The sequence below is a fragment of the Mytilus trossulus genome, chromosome 3 (genome assembly GCF_036588685.1).
Source record: "Mytilus trossulus isolate FHL-02 chromosome 3, PNRI_Mtr1.1.1.hap1, whole genome shotgun sequence".
Taxonomy (NCBI): Eukaryota; Metazoa; Mollusca; class Bivalvia; order Mytilida; family Mytilidae; genus Mytilus; species Mytilus trossulus.
In genome coordinates, this window is record NC_086375.1 from 71,256,574 (window position 1) to 71,263,888 (window position 7,315).

The following is a 7,315-nucleotide window of genomic DNA, read 5'->3' on the forward strand; positions in this document are numbered from 1 at the left end:
TTTTGCTGGCACTGTCTTCTGTTCAACACACCAGGCTTTTCAGGATTCCACGAGGGAAGTGTGTATAATACCGTTGCGGTACTAGCGTAGAAATAGGACCAACGGGAATGTCTAGTGTAATGTAAAATTGTAGCCCAATATTCAGTTTAAACTTCTTGAGCATACAGTTGACACACAAACATTATAAAATAAGTAAAAAGTATGATCGCTTGTCAAAATTATTCTAAAATTTTCTATGTTTTCATTTATTCTGTATAGTAATACATTAAACATGTATTGGAATAACTTATTAATTGTACATATTCCTTTGAATAAATTACACTTGTAAATGATTACATTTCTAACAGACATAAGGCAGAACCAATCAGGTCATTTCATCATCAGTTCTTAATTTTAACTCCAATTGTGTTTTAAGATATTAATAATAATTTATGTTTATTAAAAAAAAAATACTTGTAGTTTTAACTTAGTATTTGCCAATTTTATGAAAACAAGTTAGGGGTTCTAATGCGTGTATCATTTGAAAGAATATTATTTGACAAAAACTAATCATACTGTCAGAACGCCCAAATTGCACCTATCAGTATCTAACAAAATTACCAGCGAAAATCTTACTAGATTTCTTAGGGTCTAAACAATTTTTATTGTTTTTATTACTGGACATAATGCATCTCTTTCAAATAGGATAATATCTTAGATTCACAAAACGTTCACTTTATATACCAACAGGTGAAGCATCCCGGCACGAGAAGAAGTAGAATATACAGAACTGTCGCAATGCGACGTCAAGAAAAAGTCATCTTTTAAAAATGAGCAAATAAATAAAGACAACAGTAGAATGCCTCTGTTTAAAAGTCATAAAATATATTGAGAGAAAACAAATCCGGGTTAAAAACTTAAACCGAGTGAAACACTTGAACAATAAGAGAAAAACAACGAAACAACAGAAACAACGTAGTGCAACAAAAAAACAAACGACAATGCAACAAAAACAGACACGAACAATAAAGTAACAACTGCCATTTTACTGAGTTGGTACAGGACATTTAAAACAGTGGGTTAAACCTTGTTTTGTAGCTAGCCAAACTTCGCGCTAAAATATGCAATTTCTTACATATTTTAATAGTAATGATTTATTAATGTCAGACAGAACCGAACGCCTAAATATATCCACCAACGAAACTAACCATAAACAATAAAATGTTGCACATTCAAGAAAACTGTTCTTTTTTTATAAATATTACAAGAACATTTCAACCTAAGACTATTTCAGGAAATGAACTCGGCAGCAATAAAAACTTATATAACATATCTGTTAAGGTATTATCAATGGATGACCTGCATGAAAAGATTGCAGGAATCAACATTCATTGATAACACTGAAGACCAAATGTTATAAAAGACAAAAAGAATTTAGATATTATTTGAGAGTATGACCTTAAAAGAACTTTGAGCAGGTGAAAGGGGAAATGTGTTAATATATATACTGTCAATTTAAAAAAGTTAACCTGAAAGTATCTAAACCAAAAACAGTTATGCATTTTATGTAAATATCTATTGGTTAACCTAATTAAAAGTTGACCTAGAAGCATTCTCATATCAACGTATTTTGTAACATTTAGATGACATTGTTATATGTTAATGGTGAAAAAAGGAATGTGTTACGAACACGACTAATTAGCTAGCAATACAAAGTAACAGGTGAACATTAATTACCAGAATTTCAGCAAACATACGTGTATTTTAACGCGTACGAGTTGGACACATGTACTCGTATCCGTAAATAATAGTTATAATGCAAGGCGTTCAAGCAAGGTATTACTTGGACATGTATATGTAAAATAAACATTGCTTAAACATATTTAAACAGAAAAACTCTATTTTTTTGTAACCTGGGTAGTCGAGTGGTCATATACTTTCTGTGCAATAACTTTACAAATTTACTTTATATTAAATGCTATTTAACAAAACATGGTGATGTTGAAGGCCTTAATTGTGTAACATTTGGATCAAAGTAAATTGATTCCCGAAATGAATAAATTCAAACCTTAAAGTACACATTTGGCGATTATAAGTATAATTTGAAATACTTTCTGGATGACAAACGTTCAGGACAATTTCCTGGCACGTACAAAATACAGAACATGCACCTGTTCCTTACTGTGTCATTCTGATTGAATTTGGATAAATGTGTTCAAACTAAATCAGTTTGAAATCAAGCAGAAAGGTTATGTTGTGTGTATATAAATAATGGGAAATGAATTTTTAATTAATCGAAGCTATTTGGTTTGGTTGCAGTTCTATAGAAGAATTATGAATGCAAGGAAAACTATGGCTATAAGTTGGGTAATTGGTAAACGAGGGCGCATCCCTTAGAAATTAGAGTGATACGTAAATATACAATATATATATATATACAACTCGTCTAAACATCAACCCAACAATATTAGATCTGTAAATTTGCTTTCGCAAATTTTTGGTTCTTCCCTCGCCGGGATTCGAACCCATGCTACTGTGATATCGTGACACCAAATCACCTGCACTGCAGCCGTCCCGCTAGACCACACGACCACCTGGGCTCTCAAAAAAAGAGCTTTTGGTGGGCATGTGTTACATTTCCACGTCAGTTTTAATCTAGCGGCGTACTACAATACATGATATATAAGGCATGAAGATGTTATGGTTACATATCAGCTAAATTATCTATAGTAAAGGATCCTACAAATTAATGTAAGATACAGTCACAGAAAATAATTATATTCATAAGTACGTCTGAGTCAGTGACAACCCTACAACAGATGTATCCATCGGATCGCCATCAATGATGGTGATACATGGCTGTGTACATAATGTATATACAACTCGTCTAAACATCAATCCAACAATGTTAGATATATATACGAGTCTAAATTGAAAACTACGTTCAAATCTATGATTGCGTTGGATAAAACCGCAATTTTTATACGTGTGCATGTCAAACAAATTTCGTTGCAGAAGGGTCTAAAAACAGCACAAACAACATTTTCCAAAAGACCAAAAAAGTGAAAAAGTATATTTAAACAAAACGCATTTGACTAACAGGTCGAACAACTAATGTTCTTTAACCCTACTGACTGCCATTGGCGATTGCCAAATAAAATTGATATATATAAACATTCTGAACAAGACTTTTCGAAAATGATTTAGAACAAATAAGTATTTCATACTTTGCTGTTGTTTATTCTTTGGTTTTCAATGTTGTGTCATGTGTGCTATGGTTTGATTGTTTGTCTTTTTCATTTTTAGTCATGGCGTTGTCAGTTTGTTTTAGATTTATGAGTTTGACTGCCCCTTTGGTATCTTTCGTCCCTCTTTTACTGATGTCACAGGTCAGGAAAAATGCCGCAATTTACGTTAAACAAAGATGTGAAAATCCAACTAAAAATATGTTGTTCTAAAACGGGGTTACGAGAAAGGCAATAAATAATAAAATTAAAATAACTATGTAGTTCATACGAATAGATATGATATGATTTTTATAAATTTCTAGGCGACAATGAAATTGTCAGTTCTAGGATGCAGGATTCCAGTGTGTCCATTTATATGAAAATGACATCGAAAATCAGCGTTTCGTTGAAAAACATTCTGGTGTTGGAAATCATATGAAATAAACATATTAAAAAATAACCGTTATTTTCTTAGACACAAATATTCCATTTTGAGCAGCTAACTAATGATTGCGCATTAAAACTTCCGAAGGATGTCATCAACTTTACTGTTAGGCTTTCTTAATTCAATAGTTGTTTGTAAGCAGAAACCTCTCATCAGGTAAATCATGATAAGAAACATAAACTCTGCAACAGATAATATACTTCATATAAATGTGTCGCTGGAATTTAAATACTTAGATATAAAAGGTCTTCAATTTTAAAGTAGAAATCGTTTAATATCATCAAATTTTGTTCTCAGCCGACACTCATTGTCAATTGTGTAAGGTGTTAAGTCAATCACTTATTCAATATATTTGAAACGTGCTTATAAACAACAAGTATATTCAAAGACGGACAACGAATCAGAGGGGGGCATATCATTTAACCAAAGATAATATATAAAATGTGTAACATCAAAGTTAAGATACACAGTATCCGTATTTTTATGAAACTTGGCTGGTAAAACCCTCGGTGAGTTACAGTAAACCATCAGAGTTATCGAAACGGTGTAGTTTTAACATTAGCGGTACCAATGTTCCTGCAAGAGATGAACATTTCGATAAATAATGAGTCTTCGATGATGCTCGAGGTCAAAATACTTGAAAAATCAAACATTTGAAAGAAATGCGGAGCGTATAAACTAAACGGACAAAAAGATAACCAAGTCTTAAAGTTTTGTTGGATTTACAGGCATTCATTAGATATAGGAAGATGTGGTGTGAGTGCCAATGAACGCCAACATAATTTTTCAGGTAAATTGTCAAAAGGGGCGGGGCGTATGACATTTGCGCCGATTTGAAAATTTTCATTCTTTCATTTGCGACGAATATATATGTGCATGTAACAAATTTCGTTGAAGAAGTGTCTAAATACAGCACAAACAACATTTTTAAAAGTCCAAAAGAGTGTAAAAATATGTTTTAGCAAAACACATTTCACTGGCAGGGCGAACAACTGATGTTCTTAAACTCTGCTGACTGCCATTGACGATTGCTAAAAAAATGATCACAAGGTATATCAAAATGGATCATCTCTATACTAATATAATACCAAGTAGAAACCAATCAACTTGCGGCAAAGATGGTAAATCACAACATGATGTGCTAATGTTTTTTCTCACCATATCCTGATTTCGACAATTAATGTCTCTTCGGTGATGTTAGGGGTCGAAAAGTATTTTGAAGACATTTAATTTACCTCAATTTATGATAGACTCTTAAATTTTAAAGAGTCAAATTAAGATAAACGGATTATATAAACATATATATATATATAAAATAAATGAGATGTGGTATGATTGCCAATGACACAACTCTCGACCGAAGACCAAATGAACTAGAGGTGAACAACTGAAGGTCTTCGTAAAACCTTCATATTTTGCGCAATTCGTACTGCAAAATACTTTTTAAAAGGCCCCAAATGACTAATTTAAAAAATAAATAAAAGAAAAACCTAAAGGCGTATATATCTTTTAAGTAAAAGCTCAAATTACAGGTTTAAGTATAGGCATATGCATGCCATGGAGAGCCCTTTGTGTGTGCAAATATTTCTATTTACAATATTTGTTTATTTTCTTCATATATTTATATCGGAATAAAGTTTGTACATGTAATATGCAGTATTTTCATATATAAGATAAACATGTATTTAAAAAACTATATACCATTCTTATTAAATGCTATCATCAGATATCATATGATTTTCAAATGTCGTTGTTAAGTGTTTTTACGGATGGTGATTATTGCGATTAATGACATAATAAAAGCATTATTTCTCAAGTTTGAATGTTAATAATACTTAAACAAAGATCAGGGCAGCTGCACATGCAATTACCATTTTACGATTGCATATAACAAAATAATGTATAATCAGATTTTAGATTTATCAAATAACGCTCAGACACAAAAGTGTAACATGAGGTAATGCATTACATATACATAATGACGGGAAAAAAATATTAGGCATACTGCATGTCACCATACAAAATGTAGAGCAGGGCGAATTGAGTGCATCATTATATTTCAATTTCAATTTCAGTGCATGAATTTAATATAAGGGAGTTTTACCTGTCAGACGCTAACTACAACGTTTATTGACATTGGTTTAAGCTATTAATATTTAAATGTATATTTAGTGGAACTGGGTGTAAAAGCTTCTTTAACAAAATGCTATAAGCCATAGATATCGGAACAAAGATAACTATGCCGTGTTCGAGGTGTATTTAAAGAATATCATGTAGTTAAGGGTAACTTTGATTTTAAAACTCGGAAAACAATATGTGACTTTATAGATCTATGCAGATGACCTCATAATACTATCTTTATATACACATATTTCAGAGAACCAACGGGAAAATATATCGTTTAAAAGAATTATCTTTACACCCTATATTAGCATTGTCTTCTCTTTGTGCTGTACAATATATCAAGCCTGATTTAGTCAGTTATTGTACAATATTGAAGTTAATAACGACCAACTCCAAGTTCAAAGCACTGTATCTTACTTTACAAATATCCGCCTTCAAAGTAATAATTCCAGTTTACTATTCCATAACGATACTTTTATATGTCCTTCATTAAGGTCTTTCCTTTTTCTATAAGGAAAGACCTTACTGTATTTCTTCTGATTATTATTATTATTATTATTATTCTTTCCGCCAAACTTTAACGTTGGGGTCTTCAGTAATGGCATTGGGGACCAATGACCTTGACAAAGGTCAAAGGTCAAAGGTCAAGGTCATGTCCCAGATAGCGAATTTAGTGTTTTTAACCTTATTTAAAGGATTTTTAGTGTGTTTTCGAGCTTTTTAAGGTTGACCTTGACCTTTTCAATACATTCTACGTCTGTTGGAACATGTATTTTACATTAAAAAAGGAAAGACCTCTCAATTGTTCCAGAACAATTGACAGTTTAATTATTATTAAGGTCTTTCCTTTTTCTATAAGGAAAGACCTTACTGTATTTCTTCTGATTATTAAGGTCTTTCCTTTTTCTATAAGGAAAGACCTTACTGTATTTCTTCTGATTATTATTATTATTAAGGTCTTTCCTTTCTTAAATGGAAAGACCTTACTGTATTTCGTTTGTTTATTATTATTATTATTCTTTTTCTTCCGCCGTTTTTCAAAGTTATTCTTCGTTAAAAGTACGCAAGATATCAAAATGATCTTTGGTACCAAGTATCGGGTTAATAAAAGCTATCTTGTATTAGGGGGACCGAAGTTTACTATTTACCTTATAGGAGTTATCTCCCCAATTACAAAAAACACTGTTATCGCTATAACTCATAAACTATAAGACTTAGCGGCAAATGGTTTTTTTTTAAATGTTCCTTGCCAAAAGTTACAACTTCAAATAACTTTAACCGAAGCGATCCAGTGACCTTTTATAGGAGTTATTTCCCCTTGAATATTTAAATTTTCGATATGCATATAAATCTCATGAACCGTAAGTCATAAAGACTGCGGGTCTTCAGATTTGAGTTCATTGGACCAAAACTAGAAAATATAGGTCAAGGTCAAAGGTCAAGGTCATATTTTAGATTTTCAAAAGTTTTTCATTTCCCTATAACTATTGAACGGTTATAGATACAGAAAAATTAAGCAGTTGAAAATGATTGGTACTTC